The following is an 18,873-nucleotide window of genomic DNA, read 5'->3' on the forward strand; positions in this document are numbered from 1 at the left end:
CCAACATTTTCTAATGTTCACCAAAATGTTTGATGATTTACTCCGTTAGATTAGCCCACCCAGCCCTGCCCCCACACTGCCCCTAGTGTTAATTTGCATATTACATCTTGCATATGGGTGGCACTAATTTCTGACGATATGCACAAGCAAAGCTCCAAAAGGATGCAGGAGATGTGAGGTAGCCATCATGCACACACAGTGAAACGCACAGTTAAAAGCAGGTATAGCTCCACCTTAAAGGTTCCTCATCAGTGTGAATGAGTACCTGACAATGTGATACCACAACAGTGCATCAGGTCAATAAAAGCCTATGAATTCAGTCACCACTGCTCATGTTAGAGAGCAACCTTTTTTTTAAGGCTGGAGGGAAAGACATGTCTCTCTGCTTTCTTCCTCTTAGATTTCAGTATTTTCTCTACAAAAAAAAGAACTTGAAACAGTTTTCTGTGATTAAACTGGGACCCACCTAATGTCTTAATGCCTTAATCCCATCAATAAGCAGCACAGGATGAGGAGTCTCCAATCCCAGAATAACATAAAAACACAGAAAACAAGCTAAATATTGAGTGCAGGTGAAAACAATGCAGCTTGTGTCACAGGCGTGATGATACACAGTGGTGTTTTTTTTACTGCTTGCCTCATGCTGGGAAAATACTGACAGATGACGTACAACGTTTGTATTCTGTTGCAAGTGAGTTCATACCAGGAAACGGGGATGGATGTGTGAGCGTTTCCCTGGCGATACACAGTGGCCCCTGTGTGTTGTGGCGGAGCTGATAATGAGCACAGACGTATGTGCTGAGCTAACTGTGGAAGAGGCTACACCCTTTCCCACAAAACGGTCGCCCCAAGACTTGAAAAGTTTTGTGTTTCTCAAGAAGGAAATAAACTTAAACTCACCCAAAATAAAGATGAAGAAAACATATTATCTGATATCAACCATATTTTAAGTTGTTGGTGGAAAGTACTTCTCTTGAGGAATATTGATAATCTTTGTAGCTTTTGCTCTGCTCTGATCCATCAAAGCCTTGACAGTTAATTTACTCTTTATTTGAAAAATGCGAGGAGCCCCACCGGAGGTTGAGTTGACCGAGCGCAGCCTCTGTTCAGGCAGGATAATTGAATATAGTGAACTAGTCATCACTCTTGTCCTTTGTGTTTTATTTGAGCCAAACACTGTCAGCTGTGGTCAAAACTCATTAGCTTGTGTACATTGCACCGCTGACGTTTATCTGTGCGTGATACTCCCTGTTGGCATATTAATATCTGATTTACAACAGCCAAGAAAAGAAGCCATTTTAATTTGATCAAGACAGATAAAGTGCTGGAATATTAAATGGTATTTGTCATGTATTAAGTGGGTTTGTGACCAGAGAGTTGTCACCTCCAGCCTGGAGGCCAGTGCACAGACTGTGGTGGGGCAAAGTGAGGGACAGCTCGTGTCAAGGTGCATTTGTGCAATTTGTTCTGTTGGTCAGTAGCCGACATTACAGGACCGTGGCTGTTCCGAGCTGATTCCAGTGGCCTCCAGCAGGAAGTGGTGGTTGTGAGTCCTGGAAAAGCAGGAGACTGCTCAGAGTGAATATATGTCAAACAGCTGGATCTGTAAATCAGTAAATCTGTTGATGTGTTTCTGCAGACTGAGGTGGGCTTGTCGTCATTAAATAATTCAATAATGAACTTCATAAATAAATTTGACTTGATAAAAAAATCTTCACTCTCTTGAAATGATATAGTAATATCTTATCTCTATTCCAAAGCACTTTGTGGTGAGAAAAGCCTTTCATCCACATCAAAGGCTTGTTGCTGCTCACACAAGGTTAGTTTTACATCCTCACAATAATCACCTGCTAATGTGAGAAAACCTCCATCCTCTGACACCAGCTTTACCTTTGAAGCAGTATCTCTGTCAGACTGCAGGTGAAGTTCAAGTGTAGCCTGTGGCCAAATGACTGGAAACACAAAGCGAGTTATTTTTAACAGCTCACTTATTGCAGTGTTTACATCTGACTTTTAACCACGTGGATCTTTCCAGCTGTTGTCTCATGTTACGCTCCCAATTATCCAAATCATCCACTTTTTTCTGTGAGATTTTTCTCAGCAGGAACAGTGACAGAAGTAAATAAATCAAGAAGCTGAGCTGGGATTTCTGGATTCTGACAGTTTGTCCTCATCAAGGCAAAATCACTGCCCCTCTCTCTGCAGAGCACATTCACGACCTGCGAGGGAGGGACAGAAATCCTGAGTTATTTTTATTCACAGGTTGGATATTGTCTCTGGGTGTCCTCCTGATTATCTTCCTTTTCATGCTCCCACAGGAAGAAAACTCTGGGCTGATTCTATCATTTGTGTCAGCAGCAGTTGAAAACTAAAGCGAAAGAGGAAGAGGAAAGAAAGAGGGGGAAAGGGAGAGGTGAGCGAGTGAGGAAGGCGTTTTGTTATGCTGTTCGCAGGTGGACGACAAACCTGTTTCTAAGTTACACGCAGTGTTTTCCAGAAGTGAGCGGGACCCTATCGATGTATTAATGTGCTGACCTCTGCGTTTCACTGCCACACCTGTTTCTATTCAGAGACGCCAAATGTTCCACTAGACCAAGTAGTTTCCTCTTGTAAAAACAATGTGAAGATTAAAGGATAGTTCACCCACCTTCTACACTGTGAGCTAGATGTCATTAATCCCACCAGCCTGCGTGTGTTCTGTGGACTTGGAGAAGGTTTATATCTGTGTCCCTCAGGCTCGTCTTGTTGGGGAATCTGGTCTCTCTTTTTGCTCGTCCAGACTACAGCACAACCCCAGAGTTTTCAGACTAAAACAGGTCCAGCAGCATTTCCAAAACTCTTTTTGGGCCTTGAAAACTCTGGAGTAGCGTGAAAGCAAAAACGTAACAAAAGAGATGATTTTAAAATAAAGATGTAGTAGTGTGGACGTAGCCTCAGCTCTTATATAACTAGAGCTGTGTCTGTATTCTCGTCAGGAAGTCCAGCATCCTTTGAATGGATGTTGCCCCTTGTCATTGATTCTGTTTGTGATCTCGAGGTGCAGCCGAGGGCAGAAGAGTGACCAGTTTCACTTCTCTGCTCTTTGCAAATGATGTGGTTCTGTTGTTTTATAACAGCATGACTTCCAGCACACACTGGGTCGACCAAGAGTGAAACAGTCGGGATGAGAACCAGCAGCTCTAAGTCTGAGGCCGTGGTTCTCTGCAGGGAGCCGCTCCCTCGAGGTTGGGAATGAGACACTGCCCCAAGTAAAGAAGTGTGTCTGGGTCTGGTTCATGAGTGAGGCTGAGATGGAGTGTGAGGTCGACATGGGGATTGGTGTGGAATCAGCAGGAACTGTTGTGTTGAAGAGGGGGCTGAGTCTGCAGGTGAAGCCTTCCAGATTTTGGTCCATGTACCTGCCAACCCTCAGCTGTGCTCGTAAACTTCAGGTAGTGACCGACAGAATGTGGGAAACAAGTGGGCAAGAAGAGTTTCTATCAAAAGGAGTCAAATGAGGATAACAATGTGTTTCCTGGCACATCCACTTAGCAGAATGTAAGGTGGGATACCAGTCGGATGGGATTATATATCTCATCTGGCATGGTAACTCCTCAGACTCCCCCAGAGGGAGCTGGAGGATGTTGCAGGGCAGAGGGACGTCGGCTGCTCTGCCTAGGCTGCTGCTCCCACAACCTGATCCTGGGTAAGTGGAGGAAAATGGAATGGGGATGAATTTTGTCCATCGATAATGCATTCCAGGAGTTCCTTTGTGATGATATGAATTACCATATAGATTGTATAGGGGATCTGGGTTTTTATGAATATTTTTTATCCTGTTACAGAATCATCCCATTGAACCTGGCTCCAGTGCTGACGTTGCTGTGAAGGGCCTCTCTCATGAAAATCTTGCTGTAAACACACTCATGTTGTATTTTTCTCATCTCAAACTTTGTTAAACTATATCAGTTTTAGTTAGCAAGCTTTTACTTCACCTAAAATACCTTTCAACAGCTGCTAGACAGTGTGACTGTGAATTCCTACCCTCGTCGATGATGTGTGTGTGTGGACATGTTGACAGGTCTAAATATAGCTCTTTAGCCCCACGTTGTGTGGCAGCAACACAGAAGATTGTGAACATTGTGGTGTGTCAGGGATCAGGCGTTCTCCTTACGCTAACATTGTCACGGTTTTATTCTGGTGTTGAGGGAAGTGTTAATGGGATGTTTTAACATCAGCCGAGGTCCTAATTGGCTGCTCTACATGGAACCTGAAAATTGAGGTTTATTGTGGAGGTTTAGCTGAAAAGTCTGACAATAACAAAACATCACATTGTCTAAAGTTGACCAGAGAACATGAAATATGCATCATTAAAAAAAAGGAGGAAATGCAATGTGCACTGCTAGAATCTGTTCATGAGAGTGACCAGTGTTTGAATGTCACTCAACCTCAAAGCTTTATTTTGACATCACAAAAGTTTTTGTGTTTCTTATTAGAGATTAAACTCTGTAGTTTAATTTAAAATTTAGTCGTTAAAAGTGCAACCTCCAAAGGAAAAACCTGAACTATAAATGATAGATCAACAAATAGATCAAATAAACCATTTTTCTGTTGTCATTTCCTCACTGTAGCAGATGGTTGATATTTGCTGGTACTGACACTAATCTCACATTTACTTTTAGAAATAAGACATTAACTGACATAAATATCCGGAGCACAGTGCCAGTGATGACTTTTTATCAGAGTGATGTTTATCTGAAAGCTCGAACTAATGGTGTACAGTTTGAATTTAAACCTTCATATTTTACAGCTCTACTGAAAAAACAGGTTTTTCTTAGTTTCTGTGTATTTGATTGTATTTGTCTGGAGCTTGAGTTTCCTCCATACCTTCATTATTCAGATGGGTTTCGTTTCACAGTCAGTGTGTCTCTGTAGATAGTTAAGCAAACTGAAAGTGCTTAGGAAGGATTTGAATGAAGAGCTGAGGTTTTGGCTCGTTCTGTTTCTCTCTTTTGTACGTGATAAGGTGACAGCTTACTTACTTACTTGGCATTCAGAGGAGATGAACACTTGTTGAGTCCCGTTATCCTCATGTCTCTTATTAGACAACCGTTCAGGTGAGTCATGGCACATTGGTTTGCATCGATGATTAAGACACAGAGATGGTGGACGACAGGGAAAGATTGGCAGCAAGCAGCCACTTTGCTCATAATTAACCATGGCTTTGTTAGCACACCTCATGTTAATTAATAAATATGCTAAATAATGAGCTGTATTGAAAATTAATGAATGCTTTCAGAGTGATTGATTTACAACCATAATTCATTTTTCACTGTGCAGCAAATAAGCCTAATTGAAAAACGTGAATGAAGTAATCACGCAGATGTATCTTGTTTATTGTTAAAAAAACCTGCAACTCTGAATCTTTCTTTCTATTATTTTAGTGCCACAAAGTGTATGAAACAAATTCAAAACATTAGAATCATGATGAGTCATAAATAACAGAAAAAAAACCTTTAATTTACCAAAGGAGACATATTTTAATGAACAGACTATTATTAGTTTTTATTGTTTTTTTTTTATATGGACATCAACACTCCAAGTATGATATGAGCAGAAAAAAGCACAAGCAATACAGACATCATCTTATTTTTGTTTGAATACTACAAAATCCCCAGTATCCAGGTATTAAGCTTTGAAGTCTGGAGGCATTTTCACTACAGCTGCTCAGCTCTGTCTTTCTTGCCAAATCTTCCTCTCTGTCGATCGAGGATGACTCACTGGAATCCGTCCTGAACCCACTAGGAACAATGGCTTATTGGGAACCAAGTGTTGGGCCATGTGTTCTGTTTTCTCAGATTATCTGACAAAAAAGTAACACGGCACCCGGCTGGTCCTCAAGTAAACAATGCACTGATTCTCCTGTCGGCTCCTGTTCCCTCTGTACGGCTGCGACTGGTGTCAGTGTTTCTCTCTGGGGGCAGATCTCACTCGAGCTGCTGTGATAATAAATATAAAATCAGAGACATATTAAGTGCATCGTGCCAGACGTGGCGACCAGATCAGAGCGGTCGATGCATTTCTCAAAGTGTTGACTGTGGTTTGATGACAAGTTCTTCAGTCGTAGTAAACATGACACATTATACGTTTCTCCCTGTGTCTGTGCCGTCTCTGTGGAGGCTCAACTGTTGGAGGGATATCCAGGGTGTGTGTGTGTGTGTGTGTGTGTGTGTGTGTGTGTGTGTGTGTGTGTGTGTGTGTGTCCACCTGCTGTGAAATTATCTGTTTTTGACTCAAAGTTTCATGATAATCTGACTTGTGACCTCTCCCTCTGTCTCTCTCACCATCTTTCTTGGTCTCGTCCTCTCTCTCTCTCTCTCTCTCTCTCTCTCTCTCTCTCTCTCTCTCCAGTCCATCAACGTCCACAGCGGTGCTGCTCATCGCTAACTAGGCTGCCTCTGAGCCCACAGGTACGTCCCCTCCCCCTCTTCCACGCTTCATGCTCTATTTTTAACTCCACTCTGCAGGATCCTTCCCCATGATTCTCCCCCTCCAACCCCAACTCACGTCTCCAGCAGCACCTCTCTGCCATTCCAGCCAAGTGGTAGGAGACTGTAGACCAGTAGCTGTTTATTCATTTCTACCCATGCCTGCTTTTCTACCTCTTTGTTGAAGAAATGCTGCCTCAGCTTCACTTTGAACATCCATGAACTACACTCTTCCTGTTTCCTTAACAACAGTAGATGCTCTCTTCAGCTGGTGACTTATGCTTGTGTTTACAGCAGATTAAAGCCATGACATATGTGAATTAGATTGGAAGCATGTGTTGAATGTCAGGAGGAATCAGTGGGCTGAAAGGGGGGAGGAAGGACACGACCAAGGTCTTCATGTGAAGCACTGAAACCTGCTGAGAGCCACACTGGCTTTAATTACTGGTGAACACTGATGTGTGTTATCAGTGGATACGTTCATTCATGTCTAAAATGGTTTGTTTGCTTTGTTCAGCTGCCAGTTTGCCTCCGATGGCGCCTGGCAGTCATCTAAACCCCCCCACAGTGAAACATATCGCTCTTATTGGACTGTATAGCTGAGGTCCGGGGCCGTCAGCCTCCCTCCTCAGCCTCTTGTCTGTTAAGACCACTCCACTGCATATACTCCTGACAGGAGCTTACAACACATCACCTCCTCCAGCGGATCACAACCGTGCTCTGGAAGCTCTGTGTATATGTGTGGAAGAAGCATTCAGACTTTATTATATACAGGTTGAGTGGCTTTGCAGTTCTCTCATGTAAACAGTTGCTGGAGTTCTTCACTCTCCTGTGGTGGTAACGAATGGCCTTAAATGGACTGAGCTGTTAGTATAGCCCTGATATCTCGGCTTTTACTTCGTGGGTTTTTATGTTTTATTGTAGAGACTATTTTACATAGTTTCTTAAGAAGAAAAATGGGTCAAAATATTTTCTTTTTTAATAGAGGGTCTCTTTATTCTCATTGCAAACAAAGTGCCTCATTTGGGTGATGCAGCTCATAGTTGCAGCTCTATCTGTAATAAGAAGTTTTCTAGGTTTTTTAATCTTATCCCATCAGAGAGGATCCTGTAATAGACAGTATTAGTTCATTAATGCGATATTGATTCCCAGTGATATGCCGTCTGTTTATTAGTTTCCACCCTAAGGCTTGTAAAGCTTAATTGAAGACTACAGACAAAAAAGCAATATATTGTTCTTATGAACTAGTAGTTTGGTTCCTATGGTTACAACGTCTTTGATGTGAGGCATTTACATTTAATATGTACTTGATCACGGTTGTCTTTGATACAAGGGGAGGAGGAACCAACTAAAAAAAGATGATTTAAAAATGGTTGAAGACAGGCTTTTGGCTATTGGCAGGCATTGTTTGCTTTTAATGACAGACTGCGCTTTAAATACCTGCTCACTTAAAAGATGAATTTCCAGCAGACAGATGAGGGGGCCGGCCATGTCTGAGGTAAACACCATTTTGTCAGCCTTAACTACACGGTCTGACTCGCACTGATCCTTGTCTGTGCTCCCAGACGTGGCATTAAGGACTGAGGACAGACCGGCCTTGCAGCATTCCTGCCTGATTTTCTCATGCAGCAGCTGCACAGGTAGACGGCTGTGAGAGAATCCATTTGTCAAACTCACAGTCTTTCACAGCTATAGACAGCCGCTGTCAATGGGAGGCTGTTGAGTTATTATGTGCCTCACCAAAAGAAGCAGGCTGCCTGTTTTCAGCAGGAGGTTTTCAGAGGGGTTTTACACACATAGGCACACAAACTACACACATGCAAACACACACACACTCATACACCTCCTTTCCAGGCACATCACACACTCTCCAAATGCTCAGTCTTTGCCTGTCAAGGAGGCGACTCCTCTGCAGATGCAATAGGCCAAACAGTGGCTTGCTGAGATAATATAGAAAGTTGTGATGTTGCGAGGCAGCTCTGAGTCTTGGCTTTGAATGAACAGCAGTCATTTCAGTGCACTGTCACACTGCGGCATGATGTTTACAGTCGTTTACTAAAGAAACGCTGGCTGAGTGAGAAACACGTCGTATCACCATGTGCAGGGTGTTTGGAGCAGGTCTGTGTCCTCTGTTGCGTCTCTGTGTTTACCAACCAAGAAAGCAGAAATGCTCCTCTTAAGCAGCATGTTCAGGGACTTTTGACTGATATTGTCTTCTACAGTCATATTTTGGGTGGAAGCAGGAAACCCAAGTAGCTGCATTAGCAGAAGCTTTGTAAATTGATTCTCTTCTATGAGCCACAAGGGTCTCTCCGTTCTCTCATCATTCTGCTCTAGTTTTGCTTCCCCCTGCTCTCCCTCTTTTTCCTCTGATGTCTGTTTCTCACTCATCTTCACTTCCTCCCTCCTTTTTGGGCATGGCAACAGCATAAATAGATTATTAATACCAGATAGGCAATTTTTTTTTTTTCGTACTTTTGTCTTTCCTACTCATTGCAGTTCATTTCCCATCCTCTCGCCTGGTCTCCTCCCCCCTCTGGTGTATGCCGTCTGACAGCCGAGGTACCCTGCAGCCAGCCTTGGCCAGGTATAACACTCGATGAAAGGTTTGCAGCCAGAGCTCTCTTTCAAAGATGCCTTATGCTGCATCTCTGCTCTCTGTGGGCAGGCAGGTGTCCCAGCCAGGCAGGTGCAGCTAGAGGAAGCAACGTGCTCCTTCTTTCACTCTGCCTCCAGTTTCTGTCCGTCCTCCGTCTGAAGGCTGCCACAGGACATGAAAGAGGTTTTTGAAGGTGTTTCTGACGTGTTTTCATCATCTGATGTCTTGGAGTCACACGAAGGCCCAGGTGAAAAAGAAACATCATAAATCAATTGAACTTTATCCCTTAAGGTGAAATTTAAATGTCTTGTTCAGCTATGATGTCCTTATATATTTAGTCTAGATTTGTTTTTATCAGTTTGCTACAACGTGAGCAGCAGCCCCCACCACCACTACCTCCCTCTCTCTCTCTCTCCCTCTCTCTCTCCCTCCCTCTCCCTCTCTCTCACGTGGATCAAAGACAAGAATAAGCAACATTGTCATCTAAAAAAAAAAGTCTGATCTTGAGGAAAACAGATTCTTTCAATAAAATACTGCATGGAGATTCACTTCTTGTTGAAGCTTTTTGTTTTGGTATAAATCCTAATTTTTTTCTTTTCAAACTAATCAGGCTGAGTCTCCAGTTAAAAGGACACTGGTTTGCCACACAGGAAATATGTCTTGCCAGTCCTCCGGCATGTGCCAGAATTACCATGTAATCCCACACAAGATAGTCTCGAGCCTCAGCTTCCAAACTGTTCCACAAACCGTTACCGGACCAGATCTAAACACAGCAGCCTGCTTGCAAATCCAAACAGACATTTATTAGTTTCTGTCACAAACCTCATTGCCTGGGAATAATTGAAAACTTGAAGCGTAAAACAGATATTCTGCTTGTTTGTTTAAAATAATCATCCTTGAAATCCTTCTCCTCTGTGATTGACAGAGAGACAGGCAGGCTGTATGGTTTACTCACATTAATCTTATCTGAAGACAAGCTAGATAATGCACCGTAGGCCTGAGCTCACAGATTTAGCCTCTGGATGCTGCAGTGACAGAGAGTAAGCAGCACAGGCACTAAAAAATCTGACAGTGGGTCATTACGGAAAGACGCAGGTGGGCCAAAAATCAATCACACCGAGACTGGCCTGGACTCTGACAGATGTCTGACGTCTGCTTGATGAAGAGCTCCGCTGTTCCTCTGAGTGAGGAGGAGGAGGAGGAGGAGGAGGAGGAGGAGGAGGAGAGTGGGGTGAGGGAACTAGGATGAGCTGGGCGATAAGCAAGAGGTAATAATAAACAACTGAGTCAGAGAACGAGCAGGGAAGCAAAAGGGTTGATGCTCTGTGTATATTAATAAATAGATATTGATGAAAAGGTAAAGAGGAGAACAGAGAACAGAGGGAGAGGAGATCAAGACAGAAGGGAAGTGAAGATAAAGGAGGGCAGGATCAGGAGAACAAGCTCGAGACATTTTTACCAGCACCTGAAGTGATTTGAAGTGGCTACAGCTCCTGTAACAGCACTTTAACAGCGCTGCACGCCGTTTATACAGCAGGCCAGTGTTTTGACAACACTTTTACTTTATAGGCTATTTCATGGTGTCTGCTCTAACAGTATGAGAAAGTGCTTCAAGTGTGAAATGCCACTGCATTGTTGGCTCACACTCAATAACTGGAGGCATTTTATTTCATTTTTCTGTCAATTTTATACTCATTAAAATTATATATATATATTTATGGGGAAATTTTCTACCCTGGAGTAATATCAGGGTTGTAAATGCAGTTTTAAAGGTCAGCCAAAGTCCAATGAGATTCAATACAAACAAGCTGCAGCACAGATTCAAGTGAATTTACTGAGAAATAAGAGTCAAGAGGTGTTGATTTCATCATAGCTTCGTCTGCTGAGGCGAACGTGTGAAATGAAGGGTCGGCAGTTGGTAGCGTGCACCTGTATCTGCAGTCTTTGTCATTTTAACTACTATGTCTGGTGTCTAGAGAGCACAATACAGAACTTGCCCCTGCTGATGCTAATGGCCTCTGTCATTTATCCCAGCAGATTGAGAATCTTTATAATATAAAGATTGCTTTGTTGAGCTTGTATCTGTGTGGCACCGCTTGTCTTTTCTGTCGTACAATAAAATGAAATTGCAGCAAAAGACAGAAATGGAGAGGAATGAAGTGTCGCAGCAAGCAACAGTACTGTGGCAAATGAGTAAACATGTTTACAGAGCATTAAGAGTTCTTATGCATCGCTGCAATGTCAGCCTAAAGATAGCAACAAGGCCGTCTCACTGCACATGAGCAAACGAGAGGTGGTAGATTAGTGTCGGGCTTTCAGGGTAGAACAGAAGAAGACTTACCTAAACTTTGCTACTTCTGTTACAACATTGTACCAAACACCTTTCCCTCTGAGTTTTTTAAAGCTGGCACTGCAGCACTGTTTGCTCAGGCAACTCTGATTAGCAGTAAATTTACAGAACTGTTGGTTTTGACAGACGTGTAAATGACTTGTCTACACACATTTCTTCCAAGGAGCCTCCAGCCACTTCAGCACGCCCTCCTTTCAAAGCTCCTGAGGCTGAAGTGACTGAACAGGACCACACCCCAACCAAGTGGATAGCACAGGGCAGCCAGGAGGGAGATCAGGTCGAGCAGAATTATTTTCAGTTTCACACATACATTTGTAAATGAAGATAGACATAGCCTCCATGATGTCACCAATAGGTTCCATTAGAGCAGTCTGAAGCTGTTGCCATCCTGGCAGTGCCTGACTCCGCCCCTAACTCTCAGCTAATCAAAAAATGGGCAAAAGAGGTGGGACACGTGGGGCGGCCCGATGGTGGAGTGGTTAGGGCGCGTACCACATGAGCGGATGCTCTCAGCAGGCGAGCGCCAGTTCGACTCCTGACCGGCCCAACTCTTTCCTGCGTGTCATTCCCCCTCTCTCTCTGCCCCTTTCCTGTTACTTTCTACTGTCCTGTCAATAAAGGCAAAAAATGCCCAAAAAATATCTTTCACTCGAAAGCAGCACAGCCTCAATTATGCAGAAGTTTAAGCTTTAATGAAATTTAAACGAGAACCTCCATACGATCATGAAAGGTTTTAAACATGTTGATTTCTGAGGGACTGACTCACTGTTGGAGCCACACGTAAGCAGCTGATGAAGGAACTGCAGTTTTAGCTCTTCTGTGTTGTTGGCGCAGTGTAATCTGCACGTCAAGATGTTTCAAACCCAGAGTTGCCTGAAATCTCGTTCCACATTCCTGAGGTCATTTCCTGCTGAACCAAGAATTATGCAATTTGAAGAAAGTGAGTGGGACATGCCATCAGTGCTGAATATGAATAATAAATTAATTGGGGGGATTTCAGTTGCTTATCCCTGTGGTCTAACGTATGCATAAATCATGCTTTTACTACTACTACCGCTACTACTACCACCACCACTACTGTACGTTACAGTAGGTTCCCTCCCTTTGACACTTCTCTCACAGGTAGAAAATTCACTTGACATGTGCTGATTAGCATCAGTCTGATCTTTAACTATGAATATGTAATAAAGGTCATCACTGACTGGATGGTCCACAGATGAAAGAAGAACAGGGGAGGCAGGAGCGAGAGGGGATGGATCAAATAAAGGTTCCACTCTGATCTGGATACTGAGGCCAGTGATGATAAATACACTTCAAAAGTAAAGTTGCATTAGTTATCTTCCATTTGTAGAAAAAGATGATTATGATTACAATACAGCCTATCATATTGTTACACAAATATCACTCTGGCTCACATTCATATAGTCCCCAATAATAAACATGTAGTTGAGACATAATGTCAGCTCCATACTATTTCTCAGTCTCTATTTATTAGGCTATTCAGTCTAGCTCCTATCCTCCCTTCTGCTCCATCTCTATCCTCTACCTCTCTTCTTTCATCTCCTGCTTTAATCAAGCATCTGATCGTAGGCCCAGGAGGACGAGGGATAATGAGATTAAGCCTGTACATGTTTACACATTCTGATTTACACTGAGCTTTCCCTGTCTTTCTCTGTCTGACCCATATTTCTCCATATCCTCCTCCGTGTTTTTGCTTTTTCTGTCTCCAGTCTCCCTCTCAGGCTCTCTACCTTTCCCACTTCTGCTGCCTGCCTTTTGCTGCAGTAGCAGCGTGGTTTCATGCTTTGTTAACCAGTAACTGGTAATGTAACCCACTCGACACCAGTCAGGCTTTAAAACCAGCACTGTGCTGTCAGGTCTGATTATTTCAGCTCAGCTGATGTCACTCTCACTGTTTTTGCTTGTTTTGCATAGTGCTGCAGCTGTGCTGTGGGTTATGTAATAATCATCCACTGTGGGATTTCATGGTGAAACCAGTGTGTGTATGTGTGATTACTGTGTGGACACATGCAGTGTATACAGTGACTGATCGCCATGTTGGGCACTTCACCCACTCTGTCATTGAAACTGGTCTGAGTGCAGCCTTCCTTCATGTCACCTGATAGTCTGAGAACCACTCAGTTTTAACACAGCAGAGAGATGTGTTACTGAGGCTACACCTACTGTGCAGAATCCCAGGTCTTAGCAGCAAAGCCAAAAGTTCTTTGCCGTAGGGGAAGTGAAATTCTAAGTGCTGAGCAGGAGTGCCATATTGATCCACAGTGACGGAGATATGGTGAGTGAGCCAGTTCCAAATGTCTGTAATTGTAAACGACATCTGTGGTACCCAGAGGATGAGATACTCTACATAATTGATCATATCAGCATAATTGACCAGCACTAAGCACCAGTCTAATTTGGAAAGACTCTTAAAGGCCTGATCTGTGATCCACAGTGATGTCACTCTCAGATAGACTGGACTTTCTTCTTCATGTATGTTTCATTACATCAGTTATATTTGTAAATATTCACTTGAATGACAAAAAATATTGAATGATTTTTCATATGTATAAAGGTCAAACTCTTCAATAAAATGATAAAATGTTATTAATATATATATTATTTAGATAATAAAGGCTGCCCTGTAAAGAATGGCTCAGAGAGTGTTTTGGATTTTTGGATTTCAGATGAAAGAATGGATGGAAGTCATTTGTTGGCTGCCATCAGATACTGTAGCACTGTAATAATTAACTCCCACATCTTGCCCTCTCCCTCCTCTGTGACGTCTGGTTCAGACAAACAAACGGGTTGTGTTCTGTACATCTCCTGCTTCATGCTCCTCTTCTAGTGAGCATTTTTAAATCCACCTCTGCCATTCTGTGGGTCTCTATAAGATAAAATTCATATATTAAAGGCTTGGTGATAAACATCAGCATCACCAAGCAACAGGGTGGGACCCACAAACTGTGTTGACTGTATTTGAAGCTAACTGCAACCCAGACACATCCTCACGCCTGTGGAAACCAACCACTCTGCTAAACTGCTAAGCTGGTGCCACCAGCATTACAGTAAACCAAAACTCAACTTGTTGCATCGTTATTTGAAAAAAACAGCAGCTCCCATGATCCCACAGATTGTGACAGCTGACAACGAGCTGCATGTTCCCAAACCAGGCAACTACTCAAGCGGAAAACATGAACGTGGCATTATGGAAATAAGTTTTTAAAGCTGGCTGTGACTCCAGATTCTTTTTAAAGGTTTCAGACGGTCATGTTAATATGAAAGCCTGTCAGATAAAGTTACATAAGTGTTACAGTGTTGTCATGAAACACTGGCTTGGCTTACAAAGAGTATGGTAGCTGTGTGTTGGCTGCTTTAGATGTACACTTGATTCATTTCACAAATAAGCTTGTCCATCTGCTTTTTTCTATTTTCTTTTTTTTCTTCTGGCTCTGTTGATCATTTCTTTATTTGTGTGTACGTCCTTAACGGCAATATAATTGCAATGAGTGAAGCCAGAGAGTATCAGTGACACTTTATAGTTAACCCTAAAATACATGTATGTACAGCAAGATCCTCCCAAAATGAACAGACTGACTTAGTATTTTAAGCTTTACTCCGGCATCTGACATCTAGTAGTGCATGTGTTTGGTTTGCTAATCCCAATGACGTACCACAAAAAGCATCTGAATTCTATAATGTCACTTATATTATCTAACATAAGTTAAAGTGTAGATGATGGTGCTGGCTGGATAAGTGCTGTAATTATGATGAATTGTATTAAGGGGCCACAAAAGCTATTAAACTGTTTATACCTGTCAAGGTATAAGTCCAGGCTTACAGTGACGCTGCAGAGGTCAAATACACTGATCATTTTGTTTAAATACATTTTAGTCCATGTGGAAAGTGGACTTTTTTTTTGCTCTCTCTCTGGTTGGGTACAAATACACACAGTAGTGGCCACTCCTTGGATTTGGCTGTGTGTCCATGGACAGCCTGTGCTCGGCTCCATCCTGTCTTGGTGTGGAGCCAGACGGTGAAGAAGGCAAATGTGACTATGATAAGAAAGTCTGGGCATTCCCTCTGCTGAGCACACACACACACACACACACACACACACACACACACACACACACACACATTCACACACATTCACACACATTCAAAGGACGCAGTGTCGTTTCTTCAGACAGGGGTCACCATGTCTTCAGTTTGGTTTACACTCGTAGCTTAAATCTAGTTTCCTCATACCAACTATAGATCTGATCCTGCCACCAATGTGACACTGAACCGACCTGTTCAGTGTCTAAATATTTGCTACACTATGGCCCCCACCCTCTCAGATCTATCAAGGTTAAAATGCCAACAATCAACAACCCACAGTGGCCACAAGTCTCCAGTTGAAGAAGATCTGAAGCAGCCTTTCTTTAAGGGTGAAATACAGACAGCGTTCATGTTGCTGTGTGACGTACAGTATGAGCTGTGCTTCTTGTGTGTATGTAGGTAAAAGTGAATCAAGAACATCTGCAGCTTGGCTCCACTGGAAACACATAACAGATTTGAGGTGGCGAGACTAATAGAAACCTGACGGAGCGATGCCTCACGCAGCAACTTCTTTGTTTATGCCCCCTGAGTGTTTTATTGATCTGGGCATGATGATCAGTTTTGAATTAAGGAAAAGGACGGCCAGATGATACCTTCACCTGAATATCTACAGACCTGTGGCATTTTATCACTTACATTTTATCAGTGACAAAGCTATTATTGTTCTTCCCTGTGAAGCGCTGTTAGGTTCCTGCTACATTTGTTGCCAAATGAAAGTGAGATGGCTCAAAATGTCACATTCCCCAGCTGCCTCACCAGGTTAACAGTGGGTGGTTGTAATGAAAGAAATAATGATTAAAGTAAAACTGGAGTGAAATAAAATGATCGCCACGGCTACTGAGCAGTGTGTGTATATATATATAAATACACACACACACACACACACCAGAATAGTAAGAAACGCATGCAGCCACAGAATACTAACAACAGGATTACTGTATTGAGGTTTCTACACTCGGCCAAAAATCCCTATCTTCTGAAAGGAACAGAGATTTTTTTGAGTGTGTGTCTCTGCAGCGAGTGTTTTTCCCGCTCTCTTCATGTTGCTGCAGCACACAGACAGACTGCTGCTGTACAATACGTCCCTGATGAGCGCTGTTCTGGGGGCTGGGGGCTGGGAGAGGAAAGAGGAAAAGAGGAGCTGATGCATTTCCTCTGGACACATACTGTTTGGTGGTGTTGGTGATTTGTCATGCAAGTGTGCACTTCGAAGTGTGTGAGCGTGTCTGTGTGCGTCTGTGTGTGTGAGAGAGGTGCATGCAAACATTGTTACGTACTGGTGCTGATGGTAATTTGATATGTAATATGCCTCATGCCTGGGCCACAGTCGCACAATAGAGAGGCCAAGTCTCCAGCGACCAGCGTGTTTACTGTCCACAGCAGCCTCAGTCCGCCAGCCTGTCCTCATTCTGTCACCCTTTGTCTTTGATAAGTATTCATCACACTTTTCATTATGTCTGTTGTTTCCGAGGGCAACCCCCTTTTTATATGAGAAAAATAAAACTTCAGCACAGTTTTACAGTGCAGCTACAGTCATAGCAGTGACATGAGGATTGACATAGCAAACCTGTGTTAAAGTAAATTCATCTTTTACCAAGTAACTTTTTATGTAAGAATCATTTCTCTGAAGCTTATGCACACAAAATATTCTCAACTTTAATCAAACTGTGAAATAACATATCAGCCAGTTCAAATGTAGACTACGCACAGTTATGATATTTGGCGTCGAGGCTGTTGTCAGTCGCCACAAAGCACACATAAGCACAGCAGGGAGTGGGGAGCGTCTACAGCAACACCCCACCCCACCCCCCAAAAGGGGAACATGGATTAAAAGCCTACAGGTTGTGGGCCTTTTAAAATGCTATATGAAGAAGAAGAAGCTTCAAGTGACAGCAAGTAGCATAGCTCTCAGATGAGCAGTGTGGCAGCAGAAGAGCTGGGAGCACCGATGGCTTAAGCACACATCCATAATCAAAAGGCTGCATTTTACACAGTAAAGAGCGAATGTGGAGTGAGTGTAGCAGCAGACTCAGGCTGACTGTCTGAAGCTGCTCACACACGGTTTTATCACTGGTGTATTTGCTGTTGTAGTTGCTGTAATCACATGTGTGATATAATAACCAGCTAGTGCTGCAGAAGTAAATGAGTCTGAGTGGCCAGAGTTAGACTGAGAGGATATTGTGTCTGATTAAAATAAAGTGAAATAGGCTCCTATCACAATGTCAGTAGCAATCCTCTGACCAATCGCAGCGCAGCAGCAGAGAGCTGCTTTGCACACACTCTGAGCAAACATACATTAGTCCTGTCCTGCCCACAAACTTCTGAGTTCATTCAGAGCGCTGGACGCTGACGCTCACATCAGAGGAGGCGTCCGCCCGTCAGAAAATTCAGATCTGTGCGTGGTCAGTGAGGATATCTGAGTGAAGACAGTGCTGATGGATGCCTGGGGCTGGATCCAGGCTACGTATGTGCAGTCAATCAACCAACCATTCTGTCAGGCTCAAAGAGCAAAAGACCTATTAAAATCCAAAATGCCTCCACTGGGAATTCAAGTTTAATATTCACTTGCTCTCCCCATGTACTCAGGAAGAAATGTTCTTTTAATAACTTGGAATCATACGCAGAAAATACATGAGGATTCAACAGTTGGCCTATAGTCTACAGCATATTCTAAAAAGACCAAGAGTGAAAAACCAACCAAATCCAACCACACCAAACCTTTTGAAAGCTACATTAAGATCCACCTTCTTTGAGTTGATTTTATGATGGGTTTTATTTCTGCGATCACACCTGTTCGTCTGGTCACAACGGCTCAGTGTCACAGAGACAAGCTCCTCCAGAACCTTGGTGGGAAAGAGAAGTGCAGCACACAGACAGGTGACCAACAGATTCTACCTCACAGTGCAGAACTCATCTGTGGAAGGATTTTCTCACTGGGAGGCCCACATTACTGTAGACAGGAAGACGGTGGTGGGGGGGCAGGACGTCTTTGTTTGTAGATGTGTTCATTGTAAACAGACAGGTAAATATAGTAAACAGTCAGTTTGAAATAAAGAGACGGGCTCTCAGTCGATACGCGGTGGCTCTTGTTGACAGTGGTAGAGCTCAACGGCTTGTCAGGCCACACCTTGTCTGGTGCTGTGTACCTGCAGAAACCTACCTGCTGTGTTACACCCACCGTTTGTCTCTACACTGTCTACTTTGAAAAACGATCAGATGCCTTTTGAAAGCTTTCTAAACGCTGTGGCAGCCTAAAGCAGTATGTGAACACTTTCAACATGTCCAACATTAACATTTCCATCAATATTACATTAGTCTGACTGTGTCTGTTATTATGAAGCAACCACAGCACA

The 18,873-nt window shown here is 43.1% G+C and overlaps 1 protein-coding gene across 4 annotated transcripts in view; it reads left to right on the plus strand.

The window, feature by feature from the left end:
* The window catches only part of mid2 (midline 2), a 136,586-nt gene that overhangs the window by 25,310 nt on the left and 92,403 nt on the right, over window positions 1-18,873 (plus strand). For 2 of the 4 annotated variants that reach the window (XM_071457649.1, XM_071457652.1), the window contains exon 2: window positions 6,391-6,449. The exons of 1 other annotated variant lie outside the window; for it this stretch is intronic. The gene's annotated coding sequence lies outside the window, so the exon portion shown is untranslated. Of the gene's footprint in view, window positions 1-2,318; window positions 2,414-6,390; window positions 6,450-18,873 lie in introns of all 4 variants that reach the window. One more of the 4 variants, XM_071457650.1, reaches the window with a different exon arrangement.

The sequence above is a fragment of the Trachinotus anak genome, unplaced genomic scaffold (genome assembly GCF_046630095.1).
Source record: "Trachinotus anak isolate AG129_WGS33_773 ecotype Australia unplaced genomic scaffold, CSIRO_AGI_Tana_v1 ptg000021l, whole genome shotgun sequence".
In the NCBI taxonomy this organism is placed as follows: domain Eukaryota; kingdom Metazoa; phylum Chordata; class Actinopteri; order Carangiformes; family Carangidae; genus Trachinotus; species Trachinotus anak.